At 35.5% G+C, this 23,135-nt stretch overlaps 2 protein-coding genes across 5 annotated transcripts in view; one reads left to right on the top strand and one right to left on the bottom strand.

Annotated features, from left to right (window-relative positions):
- The window catches only part of APP-BP1 (Nedd8-activating enzyme E1 regulatory subunit APP-BP1), a 323,180-nt gene that overhangs the window by 285,890 nt on the left and 14,155 nt on the right, over nt 1–23,135 (bottom strand). The window lies entirely within an intron of this gene.
- Nucleotides 1–23,135, top strand: part of LOC135838548 (uncharacterized) — a 228,217-nt gene that overhangs the window by 202,269 nt on the left and 2,813 nt on the right. The window lies entirely within an intron of this gene.

Genomic DNA, 23,135 nt, shown 5'->3' with positions numbered 1-23,135 from the left:
CGTGATGCCCGAGTTGGTATCTACATAATACCACTGAAAAAAAATTTCAATTGTCAATAGTATTCAAGTAAACCACCAGTTACATGATTTTTAAACTTTTTTTGAGAATTACCCAATAATGTATCAGACAGTTTGTCGTCGTACCATTAAATGGAAGGATGTGGGGGGGAGGGGGAGGCCAAGGCACAGCATAGGTAACACTATTCAAAAAGAAGCAAAACCTCGCGTTCCTCACCTCATCCAACCTACTTTTGACAATTTTCGTCAAAATTCAGCTTGTTTTTCAATTCGTGTCAACATTACTATACACTTATAAATTAAATAGGCGATACAAAAATTAATAAAAAGCTCTCATATTTCTCACACATCGTATCATTTTGGATGAGTAATAAAAGAAGACGTATAGGTACACTTATGTCCACTCCTCTTGTTTAAAAAATCCATCCCAACTTCCTAAAAGCCTAACACAAACTGCCTAAGTATTTTCAAAACAAATTGAAGACTAAAATTTAAATTTTTTTACCTGATATTCATAGTTTTTGAGCTTTCGAGTTTAATGATGGTATAATTTATGCTCGAAACCAGCAGTAAGCCAATCGTAATTTTATTGAATTCGAATTCGTGGAATTTGAAAAAAAAAGTTTTGATTAATTTACAATAACTTTGGAATTTCATTTTACATACAATATTTCACAAGTTTCAGAGATATTCTTCATATTCACATGGATGATTAATCTTCTCAAAAAATTAACGATACAAAACCATCGTATTGTACTCTAACCCATACGGTCAAACTTCACCTCACACACCATCACTGATCAAAAAACCCCATAGAAATCAAAATTTCTCCGCCAACCCCCCCCTCACCCTCCTAAAAATCAAATGAAACAATCCCAAATCCCACTGCCTTAAAAAAAATTCAAACACTTCGTTTCCAGCAAAAAATTATTAATATTCAAATTTCAGCCAAAAAAAAATTTCACCATCGTACAGAAAAAAAAACAACATTACTGCAAAAATATTACAATTTAGAATCCCAACTACTCTACACAACGATGAAGCTTTAGCTTTACACACCGCGCAGTAAACGTAATTTAAAAATGACGGCGGAAAAAATACGCGATAATTAGCCAAGATTATTCGAGCCTCGTTCAAAGTACACTAACTCGAGAATGAAAAGAGGAGAAATGACGCGAGCAGCAGCAGCAGCTTCTCCTCGCGCTCCGAATTAAAACTTTAATAAGAGCTATAAATTTTCACGACTTACGTTTTTGTCTACGTTAATTACGCAACAACCGAGTAATAGCGAAGCCCCCCCCCCTCACCAAAAAAAGAAGAAAACGAACAAAAAATGATAAAAATACACCGCGCGAAGGAAAGAAAAAAACCAACCACTCTACTACAGTACGTTTCGGCCAAAAAGAGCTAGCGAGCGTAATAAAATTAATAATTAAAAAAAATATACGTAAAGTAAGGAACCTCTTAAAACGAGATACACAGAAACAACCACTTAAAAAAGAGAGAATACTCGGCCCAAAAAAAAAAAAAGATACCGAAGTATAAAATTAATTCATCTAGACGCCGCCGTCGAAGTGGACGCCACCGCCATCCCCATCCCAATCGCCACCTCCTTCACCTTATTCTTTTTCATATGAAGACCTTTTTTGGCACCGTACAGCATTTGGGTTTTAATCTTCATGTATAAACGATAAGGCGTCTTAGCCTTACGAATACTTCCATTGGGGGCTCGTTTTTTACGCGCTCGGCGTTTCTTCGACGATCTGGTCGAATCGCCATCAGCCACTACGATGCTGTAGCGTTCGCCTTTTTTGAATATCCTGTACTGGGCGTAGTAAAGGTCCCATTTTTGCAACGAAATCAACGCCTGCATACGGATATCCGGATGAGGGCAGTTTAGTATTTCGCTTTTTAACTCCTTCAAGTATTTGTTCTTGGTTCGAGGGTCGTTCATGGACAGGCCGCAGTTTTCGACGCAGGCGTTCACCATCAGGTACGAAAATCGTCCTACGTGATGATTACGATCGCCGAATGTGGGCTTGATCGAGTTTAGGACGAATTTGGCATCAAGACGGTTCGCTTTGATCATATCGACGACGTATTCGACATTCTGCGTGTAGCATTCGCTGTTGAATTTTCGTAACAGTTTCTCTGAAAACAGAGGAAGGATGAGAGAGGATATCGTTTAGCTATAAGGAGAAGAGTTCACTGACTGGAGAACTAACGAGAGAGAAAAGAGAAGAAAAGGAGGTCCGTAAGACGAGGGAAAATGAGAAATACCATCTGAAACTTTCGAAGGGGCTCTTTTGCTCTTAGTTTGAATTTTTTTCATCTGGCTGGAAGGCTTAACAACATAATTTTACAATGAAATACTTCGTATTTAGTACTCGTACAACGTCATGATTACGTAATACAACGACGTCAACGACCCAATCTGCCATATGCTCGACAAAGAAGAAATCACAATAGTAATACAGCTGGTGAAATCTAGACAAGAAAATATTTTTTGGAAACTCGCATCGCGTAGGACGAACAATTCCCCCAGCAGTATGCCGGATAACCGACCAAAGACTTACACGAATATAAGGGCGAAGTGAACCAGAGGGGGGAGGGGAGGGGGAGGGTTGCTTCCACTAAAAGGCTACTTTCGTCGTGTAAACGTCTTATCTATCCTTGGAGGATTTGAAAATAGCCTTAGGTAAAGATAATTCACACCCGGATGCTTTTCTCTCTGGCTGGATGGCACAACTACTCGTACACGAGCAGCAGGTTTTCGACACCTCACGTCGCCATACCCTAAACATCAAAAAGCCCTTCTCGAGGGTATTTTTTCATCCTTTGGTCAACGTGTCGTGTACCAAGGTACGCATGGACGATCATCCAAGGCTACACAGGGAGACTCGGGTCGTTTGTTATTCGTCGATTTGCATATACGCGATAATATTAGGTATTCGAGTTGCTGGACTTTGTCGTTCCTTTAACCCCCCTTCCGGCCCTTTCCCTCGCTTTGGACAACCCGTCATCGTGGTATTTTCAACGATAACGAGGAGAAGGCAAATTCAGAGCGATGTTCGAAGACAAATTAGAATAGGTACAGATGTTGACGAGATTTTTCAACATTCCCAGTCCCAGATATCTTGTCATATGGCTTTATACATCGCGTCTGCTGCGTCCATTTCACAGATGCTCGTCGTGTGCGTTGAAATGGGAAATCTCGCGATGGTTTCTGTATTTCACACCCACTACATTTCAAGAATATATAAGGATACGTATACGATTCAACAGATACTCGTATTTATCATAATGTGTTGTGTGGTGTATTGTCATCGTTATATCGTTGTCATTGTCAAAGGGGAGAAAAAAAATACACTCCAGCAAAAGGAAGAGTAAATTGAAGAAACGAAAAACTTTGGTTATTTTTTTTCTTCCTGTTTTTTTTTTTTTTTTTGTACTCGAGAAACTCGAAAAATGTGAAAGATGTTGATGTTATGATACGAAGTGAGGGAAAAAGAAAGGATACCTCGGAGCGTTAAAACTTTACACCATGATTAGTAATTTTCTATACGACAACGGTATTGAAAAATTGATGTATAAGAGCAAGACGAAAATACCTATCGGTGTTTTCATTTTGTCTTTCCTCTCAACAATGTGTCTCTTCTCGTCACTTTTTTCCATTTTCATTCATCGAATGAACGAAGAGAATTTTTTTCTCGTGTAGGTGATTCTTTCTAATATCATTTTTTTTTTTTTGGAAACGAGACTCTTCGATTGATCGATTGATTTCTTAATTCGTTTTAAAAATCGAGTAATTTGTCATCGAGAATCGTCCTCGAAGGAATACCTTCGTCTATCTACCTAAATACCTATTTACTTGAACTGATCTTCTTGTAGTACGTCAATTGTGGGCTGAATGGATTATTTACAACAAGAATTTTACTAAAATTTGCGAACATGTATTCCAAGTCCACTTCGTTGGGAAATTGATCGAGAAAAATCAGTCAGGAAGCATAACATGATTGCAAATGAACTTCATTACTACGACCCTCGTAGTCCATGCAGCAAACGAAGAAAATCTATTCAAATACTTTTAGTGGAAACATCATGAAATGGTCGAGAAAAAAAACTGTAGTAAAATTTAAAAATGTCTAGAAAAACAAAGAAGTTTCGCGCAGAAACTCGATAAAAATGCTTTCCATAAACGGAGCAAAAAAAAAGGTGACAAGGTGACTGGTTGCTTTGGTCAAAACTTACTAATTATATTCTCGAAAATCGCTTCTTGACTAAACGACGACGATGACAATTTTGACATACTGATTAAAATATCCCAAAAGGCAAAACGACTATATGCTTGAATTTTTTTTTAATACATACAAAAGCCAAGAAAACAAACTATTTGAAAAAATACACGAGAGCGATAATTTCTTATAAATCATGATTTTTACATGCTATCTTTTCGATTGGTATCATTTTACGAACAAAATATATGCAATATTAATAAGAAAACCGCGAAGGAATATTAATTGGTAACCAATGAATTGCCATAAAAACCCGTATTCAGTAAACACTGATGCTATTAACCAATCACAGGGCTAGAAATTAATTTTTGGCTCTTTTTTTGTAATGCAGTGAGGACTCAACACAGACTATTTGTAAAATAACTTTTGAAATTTGAATAAACCAAACCTAATAATCTCGTAATCATTTCTGCATTCGCTAAACCGAACCTATTTATCAAAACTTTGAATCGAATGACCTTAAAATTTTCAAAAATGTTTCTCAAATTCAATCATCAGAAATTTAAAAACAAATTTCACTAAAACTAAACTTCAACATTCGCCAAAATGGGTCAACTTTCAAGATTCAAACCGAACCTAATCTAAATTGCAGCATTTTTGAAAATGAAATCGAATTTATATTCACTCTTTTCTATATAAAAAGCATGCAATATTTATTCACTTTGAAATATACGTTTTATTGATTTACCTATTTTGAAATTTGAAACCACTCAAGTGTAAAGATTTTTTCAAATTGACCAACTGAAAAAAAATTTCAATAATTTCAATTATTTTGTTAGAAATTGAAAATTGTGGGCTGATTAGAAACGAAGTCAAAATTAAAAGCTTAGAAGCTTAGCAATTGATTTCTCAAAGCTGCTGGTTATTATATGTAATATTATTTGATAAATAATGATAATTATTCGAATTTTCGATAATTTTTCAACAGTTCAATGTAATTTCCGAGCTTTTGTCGTAATTTTGCACCCGAATGGATCAACCAATGCAGCAAAGCAATAGCAAAAATTCGATTCGCGCGACGACGTATCGGAACTTTTGTTTAAATTACATAATATTATATGCGGTAAAATGAATTTTTCGATTATGCATGAAAGCAACCAGGCATTTGGGGATTATTTTCCATAATATTCTTTGAAATTACGAGAAAATCAAAACCTATATTTATATTTTAAAACGACCGTATTTTTAAAAAAATTGATGAATTTTATTTTAGGTCAACTGTAACTGTACTTTTTCATTTTATTTCAAACATACTCCATAAAAATTAATTCTATACGAGTAACTAAAACGATAGCTATAAAAAATAAAGCATTTTTTCCCCTCAAAAAATCAACTGCACCTCTAATCGTATGTTTTTATACGTACTTGATTCATTTTCAATCAACCATACCCTGCCCCCTTCAGTACGACCCTATTTCTGAGGTTCAGTATCGTACCAAAAATTTCTAGCAGTGCGAAACGAAGATGAACCAGAAATCAACCTACATCTCCTGTTAGTCACTCGGAGTGAGTAATAAATTTTAGCGACAGTACCTACAGCATGGAAATAAGAAGAACAAATTGAATGAAATACAGTCATACCTCGAAGCAATAACAAATAATCCATCATTGGAAGTTGAAATTGAAAGTAACTCATGCAAAGATAGACACAGTTTGAGTTGCATCTTTATCACTACTATTTTCCTCATTTTTATTCCTCGGGAAATGCAATCATTAAACAATGCGGCTGTGATTCAAAAAATACCCAAGAACAAAAAAGATATCGCAGTTTTCCTCAAATAAAAATAAAACGAAAACAACTCCCAAAAAAAAAAGAAAAGAAAAAAAAGGAAGCGACCTTAACCGTAGAAAAAAAGACCCACCCACACCATCGTCGCGGTTAAATTCGAACATCAAACACGATAATAAAATAAGAGAATTAAAAGAGAGAGAGAGAGAAAAAAAAAGAGGAAAACTCGTCGTCGATGACGACTCTAGACTCTACCTCTTCGTCGTTGTGGTGTACTTCATTTCCCAGCCGAATTCAAAATTTATCGTTTAATTAATTCTTAAAAACAATGGTCCCGGTCGTCGCAGCAGCAGCAGCAGCGGCGGTGGCGGCGGTGGCTCGACCAGGTTAGGTTTGCGAAGAAAATGCGAGAAAAAAGCCAAGGTTGGTTGAGCGCACAAAGAACTAGGGGAGGAAAAAAACATTTTCAAAGGCTCATTTCATCGTCGTTCGAATTATACGTTTGTTCTTCGCCTAAGGCCTCGTTCGCAAGAAATGCAGCCTGAAGCCTCTCTTATCGTCGTCAATTCTACCGAGACGAAGGCGAAAAATCGATCTTTTCTCACCTCTTCGGTTCGCGTTGATTGGCTCGACAGGGTGTCCACTCATTTCTGGAAATGATTTTCCCTGACTTTTCCAGGTTTTCCAGACCAATTTTTCTACATATTTTTCCAGACCATTTTTCTCAATTTTCTATACTCACCCGATACTTTAATTTCAAAATTTTTTGAGGGGGGATAATTTTACTTGAGAAATTTTTTTTTCTTTTTTTGATTTTTGAAGGCCTCAAAATGTGAAATTTGTTCATTTCAGAATGAGACAAATTGGCCCGAGCGAGGCGAGGCGAGGGCGAGAACTTTCGATTTGCATTTCAATATGCCTGAAAACGAGTTTTTTTTTTTTTAATGCGAAGAGTATTTATTTTTTGGTTTTTTAAAATTTTAATATTCGAACGGATGTTTTTTTGAAAGAAGTTTACTCTCGAAAAAGAAAAGAGAACAGGTTCGAGCGAAGCGAGGGCCGAAGCCTCTGAGAATTTGAGTTTCGAGAGGCATAAAAACGAGGTTTTTTATGCGAGGACGAGTAGCTTTTTTTTGGCTTTTAAAATTTTAGAATAATATTTGAATTATGTTTGGTTTTTTTAGCGAGGATGAGTAGCTTTTTTTTGGCTTTTAATGAATTATGTTTTTTTTTTTTTTGAAGGAAGTTGATTTTGAAAAAGAAAACAGAACAGGCCCAAGCGAGGGCGAAAGCTCTTGTAAATTTCTATGTACATTCGAGATGCTTAAAAACGATGTTTTTTTCGTAAGTTCATTTTTTGGCATAAAAACTCGATTTTTATAATCTAGAAATTTTCATGTTGGTTTCGAAAGAGAAAAGAAAACAAGCCCGCGAGCGAAACGAGGGCAAAAGCTTTTGGAAATAAGTGAAAAACGGTGTTTTCCTTTCATCGCAGGTCCTTATTCAAAATTTTCAATTGATTCGTTTTTTCAAAATTCCAGGGATTTTGCGTGAGAATTTCGAAATTCCCTGACTTTTCCAGGTTTTCCAGATTTTCCAGACCTGTGGACACCCTGCTCGACTATAGATACACGTAGGTAAAGTAAATAACCTCACTAGCTGCTTCATCTTCTCGATGATCAAGAATGATAATAATAAGGTCAAATTTTTAGGGTGTTTTCTGATTTCGGGAGGAGAAACTAAAATCCTGCGATAAGGAGTCGAATTTACCTACAAAATGGCTCCTCTCAATGCATACGAGGTCTGATCAAAAAGTTCCCGTCCGTCGTTCCGTACGGGCGGACGGAAGCACGTAGCGGGCTGAAATTTTTACCACGCCTTCGTAAAGGTTTAATTCACGCGTGGTAAAAATTTCAGCCCGCTACGTGCTTCCGTCCGCCCGTACGGGACGTCGGCCGGGAACTTTTTGATCAGACCTCGTACCTAGACCTACCAACTCTTTGATTTAATTTGCAGTCCTGAAGTGAGAAATAAATGTAAACTGTTCCTATGTATTTGCTCGGGTTTTCGCTGAATTCCCTTTGGTTCTAGAATTAGGTAGTCAAATATGGGGTGAGGGGAGGGGGGGGGGGGGTTAATACGAAAAATTTGAATTGGAAAATAATTTTAGATAGATAGAGAGAACGGAAACCAACCTGGTATTGATTCAGATAGTGATATGAATTTCCTACCTCTCCCCCCTCATCCCCTCCCCCTAAATTTTACTCCAAAATTTCACTTCTATCAATATGGGGTGAGGGGGGGGGGTTAATACGAAACATGTGAATTGGAAAATAATTTTAGATAGATAGAGAGAACGGAAACCAACCTGGTAATGATTCAGATAGTGATATGAATTTCCTACCTCTCCCTCCTCATCCCCTCCACCTAAATTTTACTCCAAAACTTCACTTCTATCAATATGGGGTGAGGGGGGGGGGGTTAATACGAAACATGTGAATTGGAAAATAATTTTAGATAGATAGAGAGAACGGAAACCAACCTGGTATCGATTCAGATAGTGATATGAATTTCCTACCTCTCCCCCCTCATCCCCTCCCCCCCTAAATTTTACTCCAAAATTTGCACTTCTATCAATTTCCAAACCCATCAACGTAAAACAGACGCGCAGAAAAACCCCTCATTTCAACCAGAGAGCAATAAAACCACCTCTTCGAACAACAACCATAATACATATACCATAAAAAATACTCACAAACGCGTCAAAATCTCGCAGGTACTTTACAAAATTACCCACCATCGTATCGTTACATACTAGGTAATAGGTATTTTACTTCTCATATCGCCGCAGCATTAAATTAAACGGCAAACAAAAAAGGGAAATTTTCCCACAATCCTCCTATCTTATCCTACCCCACAAACAAACAAACTAGGTAAAAAAAAACACACGAGGAAAAAACCCACCACAGTCATTATCATTTTCCAGGTACCTATATAGGTAGGTATACAAAATCGCTGGCAACGGAAATGATAGCGAGCGAACACCCACATCGCGTAATATGTACTAAAATGCTGGTTAGTCAAACGGAAAACAAAAGCATTTAAAAGGAACTAATAACACGACGGATCATTGGGGGGGAGGGAGGGTCGGGCGAGGAACGAACCGAGCGTGGTATTTTAATAAGAGGCGAAGAGCACGATGAGGATCCATAACATGCCGGCGAATTAGCAAATTTAAAACGCCAACCAAGCTATATAGGAAATACTCTCCTCCGCTCTACTCTTTTCCCTTTCTTCTTCGATATACCAAATCAAATTTATACGGTACGCACCCCTGCGCTGCTGCGTCCTTCCTCACGCTGCGGCTATTCCGTCGAGTAAAATTTTTGCGCTCGTTAAATTAGATTTTAAACTACTATACAAACGCCATTACATCGGGTAATATTTCATAATATTGTACACGTTTAAGGTATATACGAACGTACTATGTAGACGTAGAGGGTACAACGAAATCGAGAAGGATCCCCCCCCCCACTCACCCCCTCAATACGTATGGGCACTACAAGGTACCTGTGTTTGTGTACTGTACACGTTGGGCAATATAAATTTAGCTAGATAGGTGTCCTATTACCTTACCTACACACCTACGTACACTCTGGCTGCTTTTGTTTTTTATACCTTACTTATACGAATAAAGTAGTCGTCGTGGTAAAGTACATACGTACATACAATAATTTTCATCGTCGAGAGAGATGTGGGAAAGTGAAAAAAAAAACCACGTAATGTTTCCGCTGCGGTGTGTGCCCTGCTTTTCTTCGCTCGTCTCGCTGTTTTCGCAGTGAAATTATGCGCAGACTGGAGACGATACCGGTACCTATTATCGGGGCAAAAAAAAAAAAAACAACTTACACACAACCGACGATAAAATCGTACTCGTGTATTCCCAATTGCTTCGCGTAGGTATACCTTCGCATAAGAAAATAGAAAGTGGGGAAAAAAGGAGTCTCAAATAGAAACATCAACGTCGTATTCGGGTAATACATATAATCGTATGACAGAGATGATACCTAATCCGTGTAAATACGAATGGTTGGGGGAAGGGGGGGTTTGAGATCGAGAATCTCGATCCGGTAAATGGTTAATATGCGAAACTTTTTTCAACAAATGACGTATGGACCGACCAAACCTTTCACAAGCTGTTGAAAACTTGAAAGCAATAAACGACAGTAAACGATGTAATCCAGAGGCAATACATCCCAAAGGATACCTACGGTAAGGTGGTATTTAAGTTGAGCGCGTTCAATTTCTATTTAATGTCAGGTTTATAGAAGAACGAAGCTAAGAAAATCAAAAATACAAAAGTAACCACACTAGGATAGGTATTAACTGTACTACTTATGTACAATTACGTAAAATATAATTTTTTAATCAATATTTGCGTATTTTATTCAATATTATAGCTTTCCTTACTCCTTTTAACGGATTCGATTAGTTAAGTACCTCGCAATGACATGATACCTACATATTTTTTGGTATAGCATCTTATAGAGTTGGTTCTACCATACAGTTTGATAAGCTGTTGATTATTCGTTTTTATAAATATGTACGTGGCAACTCGCAACAGACATGATGAGCAGAGAAATTTGCCGCAGAAAGAGAAATGTACCCAATTTGATTTGAAGGGCTGATCACCAAATTTCAGCCTAGTATTTTCAGATGTTTCCTAGCTTAATTTTAAATAATCTTCGCAGAGTAAAGTTATCAGTGGATGAGTCTGGACTGGCTTCCACAAAAGAAAAAAAACAATTTATAGGTGAAGCTTTGATAGAATAAATGTGAGGGATTCTCTCAGAGTAAGTAATAATCATTACTTGCTGCAAATTCTTAGAAGCAGACTAAGCTATAAGAAATTTATTTGAAACCTGGAGAAAGTGATTATTGCCCTCGGAGTTGATTTTTCAATTTTTGTTTAGCAAAGAAATAAAAGAAGTGAGCCAAATGAACCTCTTGATGTCTACTTCATCATCATCGCCCTCGTATATACGAACAGAATTGAATTTCTGATACTACGAGTATGTACAAAACTGACCAGATTGGATACTTCAAAAAAAAAAAAAAAAAAAAAAAAAAAAATTGATAATATACTGATTCGGGAGAAAAAAAAATAAGATTCCGCAATAATTTGCTGAATTACTTTTGAAATGTGAAAAGTAAATAATTTCTCTGTTTCCAAATTTTAGAATATGCAAAACAGCAGTTTTGTTAAACTCAAAATGCACCATTTTGGAAATGGTAAGAAAATAATATCGAAACATTACTAGAGAATTTCACTAGAAACTATAATATTATGAGCTGATTCATACCACCAATGTTGAAAAAAAAATTCATGAAAGCCCATTGCTCACACGTGAATTGCATGTAAGTTTAAAGAGTGAGAATTGTAGAGTTCTCCTCAAACACGAAGTAGGCTAGATGAAAACACAGTACATTCTGCAATCATTTCCGAAAAAGTGATTGGCATGGATCAAAGTGTTGAAAATGAAAGAAAAATTAACATTGACTAAATAAATGCTGACTCATTTGTAGGTGATGCGAGTATCGAGCGAATACTCGATTATAGTCTCTTCAAACGGGTGAAAAGCAAAACAAATTGATATAATTATGTATGTATACCTGGGCAACATACTGCTCGATTTTTATAATGACACTAGGTGAAACTTTATAATATTCTCTTCCACGACGATCAAGCGTATACCAAACAAATCATACGGAGACAGAACTAGACGACGTTGAAATAAATTATACGATAACATTTTAAACGCAATATCTACAACGAATAAAAATCCCGAAACAATCGCCACTGCTACAGCTGTAGAGCTAGCGTTTTTCAAAATTGCAAGGTAGGTCTACTAAATCGAAAAAATGAAAAAGGATGACCTTTTTTCTCCTTAGAATAATTACAAAATCTTAAAATTCCACTTCGATGGGTGTTTTTTTGTATGTAGATTTTTTCGCGCCGATCACGGCCAGAAAAATGAAGCGAAAATTCCATTAGGTGAAGATTTTTCACAATTTCAGAATTGATGACGTCATTATTTATATCACTAAAAGTACCTACCTATATCAAATTCAATTTTTCGCAATTTTTTTCATTCCCCCCCCCTTTTTTTTTTCAAAACTAGACAGTTTTTTGCTCAAATTTCAACAACAATGTTTTATCGATTTCAACCAATTTAAACTATTTTTACGACGTTTCAACAAAAATTTTTGCAAAATTTTGCTGAATTAGGCGGATTCTTCAATCAATTTATAGTACCATTCAATAACTGGGAAGTTGATTTTGTAATTTTCATAATACGTTTTACATTTTTGAAAAAGTATCATTCAATTTTCGAGGATCAGGGTAGGTTGGTATTGGTATTAAAATCAAAAATCAAAAATTCGCACCTGTCTTTGTTCTGTTTGTTCTTTCTTTGGACTTTGGATCTTTTTACAAAGAGAATAGAATATTTTTTTTTTTGTTTAAAAAAGATCGGAAGGTGATCTGTTTTGGTAAATTTGCGAGATTTCTATTATTTTTCAGTTAATTGCGCGTCCGAATATACGAGTATGTACGTATTTATTTACGTGTCACCTACGCTCCAAAAGGATGGTATTTTTATATAACTTTGATGACCAGTAACACCTTGAATTATTGATATTACATACTGATGAATCATCTTCTCAAGGAGGAGGCGTAGTACCCATTTCAAAGTGCATTATAATATGAGGACTTGTTACATAATATTCAAATGTAAATCTATCCTAATCGTAATTTCGCAAAATGTACCTAGTGGTACCTGGAATAAATTTCATAGGTTTTTGCAGGTACCTCATATTTTTTCATTCGTTCACAGACTACAACAAAGTAGGTATAACGATCACATTCGTGATTGACCAGCTACTTTGTTTCGTTGAAAATAAAATTAATCTAATTTTTTTTTGAAAAAAATCATGTCGTCAACAACTTCCTACATATGATCGAGTTAATCTTTAACAATTACTTGAGCTAGTTATTCAATATACAAACTATTTAGTTACGAAGCTTTTGTTAGGCATTCCCTTTTTTTCCAATGAAGTGCATATGAATTCAAAATCATATGCGAACCGTCGACTTAGTCGATGATGCGAACACGTAGGTATGCGTGATACGAATACGAAAGTAAGGTATTTTTTTTTGGTCCTCTTGGTCCTAACCGTCTCAGTAACGATTTATGGTCTAAAAGTTTACAAAGTTTTCCAGTCATTAGTCGTTGATTTCATCGATAATGTCGTATGAATGGTTGTAACTTTCTTTCGATCTTTCGTAGGCTCTTCCAAAGCTTCGATAACTCAACAAACAGCTGACGATACTACGGAGATCATAGCGAATCAGTTTTACATTTTCAATATTTCACGCGGTATGGTTTTTAATTCATTCGAGGATTCAAATGACATGATACATTTTTGGTAGCATCTTAGTTCTAAGTACTTGAACCATAAAGTTTGATAAAATGTTGATTATTCATTTTCACATACTTATACGAGATGACAACTCGCAACAGATAAATAATGTATATAAGCACAGAAATAACCGCAGAAACAGTAATTATTTATAGACTAATATCTGGAGTGGATTCACTTACGAAAAGCACGTGATAAATAAATGGGAGGGATTTTCTCAGAACAAGTAAGTAATCTTACTTGCTGTGAATTCTAGAAGCATGACTAAGCTATACAAGAAATTCATTTGAAATCTTGAGAAGCGATTATTGCCCTCGGAGCTGATTTTCCAATTTTTGGAACTGCAGCTGATTCTTTTGTTGTTGTTTTTTTTTTTTTTTTGTTAGCAGAGAAATACAAGAAGTGAACCAACTGAATAAATAAATGGGAGGGATTTTCTCAGAATAAGTAAGTAATCTTACTTGCTGTGAATTCTAGAAGCATGACTAAGCTATACAAGAAATTCATTTGAAATCTTGAGAAGCGATTATTGCCCTCGGAGCTGATTTTCCAATTTTTGAAACTGCAGCTGTTTCTTTTTTTTTCTTTTTTTTTTTTTTTTTGTTAGCATAGAAATACAAGAAGTGAACCAACTGAACCCCTTAATATCTGCTTCATCATGTTGGATACTTCAAAAAGAAAAAAAAAAAGATTGATATCGGTTTGATGAATTATGTACAATGTGACATTCCTGTCTGAATTTTAAGGGAAACGCATTATTCAAACAAAATTCACCAAACAATACTACGAGTTGAAAATGTTGAAGACTATTTTTGTGAAAAATACTCGAAAATGATTGGGAATACAACCGAGAAAATTTATTTGAAGAGGATAATCAAATCAAGAATATTCAACAGAATAGAACAGCTGTAAATGCGATAAGTTAGGTAAAACATACAGCTTGATTTTTATAAATGACACTATAGGTGAAATTTAATACTCTCTTTCATGATGACCAAGCATAATTATGAAACCAATGATACCGAATACGATCACATTTTAAACGTAATATCGACAACGAATGAAAATCCCGAAACATTCGCCACTGCTGTAAATAACCTTTTTCGAAACTGCAAGGCAACTATCTGCTAAATCGAAAAAATGAAAAAAGATGACCTTTTGATGACATCTGGATGACCTTTTTCTTATATTATAATTACATAGGCTTAAAATTCCACTTCGATGAATGTTTTTTTGTAGATTTTTTTCGCGCTGATCACGGGAAAAAATGTTTTGAAGCAAGAATTCCATTACCTATAGGTCAGGATTATTCACAATTTCAGAGTTGATGACGTCATTATCTGACTAAAAGTACCCTACATCAAATTTAATTTTTCGAAATTTTTCTCATTTTTTTTTTTTTTTCAAAACTAGACAGTCATTTTGCTTAAATTTTAACTACAATGTTTTATCGATTTTCAACCAATTTAAACTATTTTTACGACGTTTTAACAAATTTTCAAGAAATTTTTGCAAAATGTTGCTAAATTAGGCGGATTTTTAAATCAATTTATGGTACCATTCGATCTGTTAGGAGGTTAATCTTGAAATTTTTATAATACGAGACATACGAGTACGTTTTATATTTTTTTTAAAAATATCATTCAATTTTCGAGAATCATGGTTGAAAGCGGTACTGAAATCCCAAATCAAAAATTCGCACCTGTCTTCGTTTATTTTTGTTGTTCTTTTTTTTTGACTTTTGATCTTTTTAAAAAGAGAGAATAAGATATTTTTTGCTCGAGCCAAGTGAGGACGAACACTTTTGAATATTTACAATTTGCGAGGCACGAAAACATCATTTTTAAATTGGGATAGAAAAAATTCGTTCAAGTTTAAGTCAAGAAGATGATTTTATTGATGACTTTGATGAACCATATAGTACGTCTACGTATCTTGAATTTGATATCTACTACTGATGAATAATCTCCACGGTGGGGGGGGGGGCAGTCGCAAAAAGTGCACAGACATGACTAGTTCCAGAATTGTTCAACTTTAACTAAGTTTCTCCACTTACATATTCAGTAAAAAATCTTTATGCTAATCATCACTTTTCCGTTGATACTGAATTATCACACACTTGCGTACATGTAAATTTATCCTATTCGTAATTTCGCAAAATGTTAAGCCAATATAGTTACACATTGTGAACGGCTATTTACCCGGAGTTGATAAATTAAATCAACAGCATCACCAACTTAACAACTTGGCAAATTGATTGAAAAAAAAAAAAAAACTGAAAATAAATTTCAGCGAGTAAATATGTATAATAATATGTATGTAGATAGCAACCTACTTATACCTAGCATAAATTTAATAGGTTTCGGTAGGTAACTAGGTATCTCATATTTTTACATTCGTCTGAGTTGTATGTATACAGACAGAGACATTTGTTTTTTCTCACTTTCTTTTCGTTCTTATGAACATACTGCATTGCGAATTAAAAACAGCAATGGCAGCACTCATTCAAGTAAACGAGATCGCAGGCAATAATGCCATCGAAGATAACGCCGCAGAAGTAAAGAATGAAGGATTAGCTATCTTTTAGAAAAATTGCCATCAGCAACGTATCAGCAATACTAGACGAAAGTAAGGTATTAAATTTGGTTATTTAGTACACCGTCTCAGTAAAGATCCATGGTCTAAAATTTTACAAAGTTTTACAGTCATTCGTCGTTGATTTCATCGATATAATGTCGTGTTAATGGTTGTAACTTTCTTTCGATCTCTAGTACGTTCTTCAAAAGCTTCGATAACTAAACAAACAGCTGACAGTTACATACGGAAATTATGGCAAATCAGTTTTGCACTTAAAATTCAACGGTAGTTTTTAATCCTCGTCAATCAGCTGAAGCTTCGATGGTATCGTCGACTACTTTCTTCGAAGATGAACTCAAAAAAAACGAATTTTGAGATCCAGGAACCAATTCCCCCCCCCCCAAACCCCATCCAACGCATCTCAAATTAACACCTTCAAACTCAAACTTCAAATGGATCGAATTCAGGAGTCATTGCTCGATGTTTTATGAAATATCGCACATAAAAACCATTTCAAACGTGATTATTCTAAATTAAACAGAAGAAATGAATAAATTCCAATTTTTTGGTGAGAATATTATCGTGAAAATGATCGAAAAATCGGACAAACTATTTTTTTTAAAATTTAATTTCAACTCTCTCATCGTACATAATTAATTTTCGGACTCATTTTCGCGATGTTTTTATGCAATGTTGTACTAGCGAAGATCAATTTGAATTAGCATCTAACTAAATTCGACAGATTCTATACCAATTTGCCATTCCATTATCCAAAATTTAGTAAAAAAAAAAAAAAAACTATGACAGATGAGCACACCATTCAACCTATGGTAAAATTATCATCAACGAAGACAGAAAAATCATAGATCACTCAAAAGACTTGAGAATCATCACACCAAATCAACTCGTCAGTATCATACGTTTCCAAAACAGTAAGAAAACCCCCTAGAATTTTCACAAATACCCAGTAATAATAATACGAGTAGGTCAAAGTCCTCCTTGATAATTCTACCAAACACTGATACGAGTAAAACCGACCTAGCGAAAACGCGACGTCGTCATCTCTTGATATTTTAATTCGAACGGTAAATACGACACGATGACGACGACGACGACGACGACATTTCATTGCGGCGCAAAATTCGGATATCCGCAGCAACCTCTCCGTGCCACCCTTCGGCCTCTTTCCCCATCCCCCAGCTCGACACCAGCGTCGTATCTGTCTATCCTTTACTCGTATCCTTCGCTTCTTTCGTACTGTAATCCTTTATAAAGTTACTTTAGCTTTGATTGGTATCCGGTCGACGACAAATTTTCGTGTTTGATGTGATAATCACAAACGAGTCTATTACATCAGCAGCAGCAATGGCAACTCGTAAACTAAAAGAATAACGACGACGACGACGTCGACGTCGACGTTGTCGAAGCCAGGGGCAGACTTTTTCCTTTCTTATTTGCTCTGCCAGCTACCTCTTTCGTTAGACGACGATTCGATTAAGCAGACTGCTACCTTTTCACCTTTTACTCGTACTCGTATATACGATAGCTTCGGCTGTTGTAGCTATCGAATCGATAATCGATAATATCTAATTCTCGATAAGCAATTTACGAATAGGTAGGTAGAGGTACCTGTAACCGCAATCTCATCGCAACGTGTGAATTACGAGAACATAGGTGATTAGGTCTAAAATGTAGGTACCATGGTACCTACCTAGCAGAAGAGACCGAGCAAGAATGTCGACGTTAATTTGTAATCTCACGGTTTACCTAATAGGAACAAGTATTAGAAAGACATTTAAAAAATGAGATGTGGATCAATCTTAGCACACCCTTCTCTAAAAATACCTTTGCTAAAACAAATATACATACATATCAGAATTTTAAGGTGCTTAAAAATTATTCATAAAAATATCCCCCTCCCCCAACAAAAAAATTATTAAATTTTTCCCTTAACAATTGTTAATATTCTACTAAATTAAAATTAATACATTATTTTCATCCCTCAGTTTATATAATCAGAATCTTTCAATTGAGAAAGAAAGAAGTAAGTATACTAAATTCATTCGAAGCAGGAATAGATGACCAAATTGGTTAATGGTAGTAAATAATCTTTTAGATGATTCAGGTACGAGTTGCATATCTCGAAACATCAATTATCTGATAAATTTATTGATTTTTCCCACGGAGGATTAATTTTCAATTTCTTGTGCAATTTAAAATTCATTTTTTTCTTTTTTTAATTTTTTCAAATTTAATCTTCGCTGTCTACAAGCACATTGTGCGAGAGATATGTCTCCTCTCCTTTTTTGGTTAAAATTTTGCACCATTTTGGTCATTGTAAATATTCAAAATTCCATTTTCGATTTTTCGTTTTTGTACGAATAAAATTATAGTATTTGAATTTTCAATGGTGTCACACAGTCCTCAGTTAACTAATTCGCCATCTTTTTCGCTCGTTTAAAATGTCTAATCTTAAGAAAAAAAATACACAAATGCGAGAAAAAGTTGACCAGCTGCTCTTGCAACACTTTGGTACACTAGATCCAATATTTTACGAAAAATTAGCACAATAATCAGATTGAAAGGATATGTTGGATTTGCACAATGCGCACAGATGAAACAATATACTAAATTCAACACCTTCTTCACCAAGACCACCCACTCCAACCATCAGTTTGCAGCCACATGAATTAGTAGTTCCTACCTATATATGTACTTCGTGGACTAAACTCTTCACCTCAAAGAGCATGAAGGCAGGCACCACTTCCGGACACTTTCTCTTCATTAGAACAAAAAATGATCAAATTATACCTGGAAAACAATCTCAATGAGACCAGCCCTGGACCCACTTCGCCCTCTTGCACTTGCAGCAATCAACTCCAAATTCAAAGGAAAATCGCCGCGGCCTTCTTGCTCGAAAACGCTCACGTTCTCCTCAAATACATACTTCTCACAAATATTAGGTGGTATACTTACTTAGTAGGTTTTCTTGTTCTACTTATACCTACCAATCCAGATTCTACCCCTGTTCTCATTCCTAATTTCCGATCTTATTCCCTGTCTAATGTTAAATTTTCTCTAGTTACTCCTCCTAGAGAAACGCCAATCCTTCAGTAAAACTCCCAATTCAATTTTTTTCAGTTTTCTGAAACCTATACCACATAATACTTTAAATTGGCGCCCATTGTGAAGCCTGAATGAGTTTTTCTTCGAGGCTGTGTAACCCACAATTATTATTATTTTACGTTGTTTTATTCAAAAAAATTATACTTAATACTTTTCGATTTCGCGTGATCAAAATTTATTCAGATCGACAGTTTTAAAAAAACGAATTTTCACGTAAAACTAATGAATGCAGGTACCTATACTACCACCTAAGTTAGTAAGTAAATTTAATATCATTCGATAGAAAATCTGTCAGCGAGAAATTTTCTGAGAAAACCTGGCACCACGATTTTCGCAAGAATTCGTCGCATGAAAAATCATGCAAATTTCTACCCACTCAGATTCTAAATCTCATCTTATCTTGAACAGAATCTAATCTCTGTTGTACGAGCACAATTTGAAAAACAACCTCGCTTCAACAGCTGCTGTTGCTTTTCAAAGAAAAAATATTGATACGATCATAATTAATAAAAATAAGTATTATAGATCAGCGAACAACGACGAGTTCGTTGAATTCTCATATTCTGGCAAAACAGAAACGTTTTCCTCATCATCAGAAGAGTATGAAGAAATCACACTGAAGTCTCTATTGAAGAATTAATATTAATATCGTTTATAATGCGTTACGTAATTAAGATATTACCACCTCACAACCATTCTCAGATTTCTTTCAAGTCTACGAACGATTTCAACAACCATACACGAAAGAATCAGGTTCTGAATTCGAAATCAGCTCCTCGGGTGATTGATAAAGTTCTAGATTTATATTGCAAAACAAGATTGGGTACTAACGAAGAATCGTTGAGGCGGTTATTGGGCAGCAAAGCTTAGCTATTGATCCGGAGGTTTAAAATGTCTGCTGATGTACAGAGACATATTCTAAGAATGGAATTTTAATAATTAATGTTAACATTCGTTACTCCTCTGTATTAAAACCAATCTATGCTACGAATTTCTTCGGAACGTATAGAAAAGGTCCAAATGAGCTGGTGGAACGGCGGAAAACCACAGAAACAAACGCGATTCGATGCACCAGGATTAGAGCCAATGAAGGTCATGAACTCCAAGATATCACCCCCTGTCAAGGACGTGTACCTACACCTCACCATTGAATCAAATATACCCGTCACAGCAGCACGAAGGACACCAGAGAGATAGAAGCACATCCCTTCCCTCCTCGTACCGACCCAGACGTGGCAACCAGTACAGGCTATACCATTACAGGGTTTGGGGCTATGCACCAACCAAGGTAGTCGTGCCTGTAATGGTGACGATCGCGATGTACGCTCTTAGCGTAATAAAGCAAGCAGTAAAGAAAAGAGATACGAAAGAATAACTCTCACCGAATCTACGCATATACCTTTACCCCTACTCCCTTGAGATTGAAATTTAAGAAAATTAATTATACATCTAATTGTAATAAACGACAATTTATGTTAATCGAAGACTGGACAACTGTACTATTGAACATCACCAAACGTATGTAATGCGAAAACTTTTTCGAAAACTCATACTACATAAAAAGCAAAATAAGCTCGATTCAAAGAGAGCATCAAAAATAGGTGACCTTACGTTTTACAAACATTAAGAAACCAGTTTTCTCAAACATTGAAACAAATTGTGCTACAGAGTAGAATACGGAGCTCAAAGTTCCTAATCTACAAAGTGTTAGTGGTACATATTATTATAAAAGCACGAATTTTAAACTTTAAATGGCGAATGGTTGATAATAGAGATAGATCACTCTGATGGCGTACTTAATTACATCTTTCCTGTAACTACATAGTACATAGAAATGTTGCATTTGTACATACCTGAGAACCTTGCTAACGCTACTGCAATATACAGGGTGTCCTGGGAATGGTAGTACAAACTTCAGATTCGAATATAAACAAAACGTTGGATGGACGAGTTGCCTATCTTCGAAATTTAAGGGGCAACCGAGCTTTGAAAAAAAATTGAGAAAAACGTATTTTTGACCTTGGGAATGGGTAGCACTTCGAAACATAAATAAATTTTGTCATTATGAATTTTTGCCCAACTTCGAAATTGAAGGGGCTAGAAACAGTTTGAAAAAAGAAAATATTTCCAGCACCTTCAATCGCAAAGTTTAACAAAACTTTATAATGACAAAATTTATTTATTTTCCAAAGTACTAGGTACACATTCCCAAGATCAGAAATACGTTTTTCTCATGTAAGTATACCCAGTTATACCCAAATCTGAAGTTTGTACCACCACTCCCCCTGCACCCTGTATAGATTTTAGTTTTCATTTGCATTTTGATTAAATATACTCGTATTAGTGAATGCGGTTTATTTTCTCGAATACAAATTTCAAGAGTATAGAAATCGTGATAAATCGACATGTAGTGTCAGAAGTACAACATCGTTACATATAAATAAATTATCACATCGTAAGTGACTATTTTTTTCCAGAGGAACTTCGAAAAAGTTTATTCACATTATCACTCAGATCTCTGTGTTTTTTCCCTTCCCACCATGTTCACTTCTTAAAGGTCGTATTCGTAAGTCATAATTGAAAGCTGGAAGATCGTAGATGTACTTAAGGAAGTTGAGGAGAGCTTATTTTCAAATAGTACGTACTTTGGTCGTCGTAGCTGAAAAAGATGGCGCAAAGCTAACATGTCCCCCCTCCCGTGTCCTCAGCCTCCTGAAGGAATCGAATTTTAACGCGTAAGTGAACGAATCGCATTGTTTACCAGAAGATACAAATGCCGATAGGGTCGCTGTTGATAATGAGAACCACAGAATGCTACAGTCTCGACTGAAGAAAGCGAAATCGTCCTCAAAAAAACACTTGGAATGCGTGAGGATAGCTGAAACAGCTGTTTGACTTCGGTAATAAATGTAAAATGGGTTTCAAGTACCTACCTACCCACAAAAAAAGGTACTTATGTAGGTTACTCGACTTTATTTTCAATTTGTATAAAATTAAAATTGATAACATTCTTTTTCCCATCCATATTTTAGTATTTATAAGCCTGCATGCATATTTTATAAAAAATAATTTTTTAATTAGTTCAGTTCAATTAAACTTGAATTTTAAAATCAGTTATCTATAAAAAAAAACTCGATTCGTGTGTTTAGTTTTTAGTTTATTTCACAGTTAAATAATTTTAATTCATTTTAAAATCTGTTCAAGTTTTACGTATTAATGTTTCAATTCAATAAAATGGTGTTTTCGGTTTATACCTTGCGTTTTATTTGAAAGTATCATCTCTTAACATTTCCTTTTTAAGGAAGATCGATTGGATCCAGTCCGACAAAAAAAATGGCATCGCATTCGTGGAGGGGCACCCACGAAGGTAGTGGCTCCCACAATTATTGCTATATACGCGCTGAGCGTATTGAAAGAATATGTCAAAAACAAAAAAAAAGAATGATACGACAACGATTAATCTAACGAAGACTCGACATTGTGATTTTTTAAAAAATTTCAACTATATATTCTTCATCTCTGATTTTTTTCTTAATTCGAAACAACTATTCGATGGACGTGGTTTTCGAAAAGGTCGAAAAATTCCAAACAGCATCGATAAGATAGCAAAGGTCACGAAAGGCAACATTCGCAAGTGAATCAGCCTGTCAAACTGACAATTCATTCACTTCGTACATGCCTGATGAAAGAATTACCTACCTCGACAACTGAAGGGGCAACTTTCTTTCCAAAATAAACAGATGAAATCGAGAATTTGTTATCGTAAAAATCCACTACCTACTCACTAATAACAGATACAGCCTGGAAGTGTAGAGCGTCAACATCGCAAAATCCATATTATGTACTCGTAGTCCTATAGACTACTGCATGGTCAGGAAATTAACAAAAAAATTATTTTTCTTCGCACC

Source organism: Planococcus citri, chromosome 3, assembly GCF_950023065.1.
Source record: "Planococcus citri chromosome 3, ihPlaCitr1.1, whole genome shotgun sequence".
Taxonomy (NCBI): domain Eukaryota; kingdom Metazoa; phylum Arthropoda; class Insecta; order Hemiptera; family Pseudococcidae; genus Planococcus; species Planococcus citri.
This window is presented reverse-complemented; position numbering and strand designations above follow the sequence as displayed.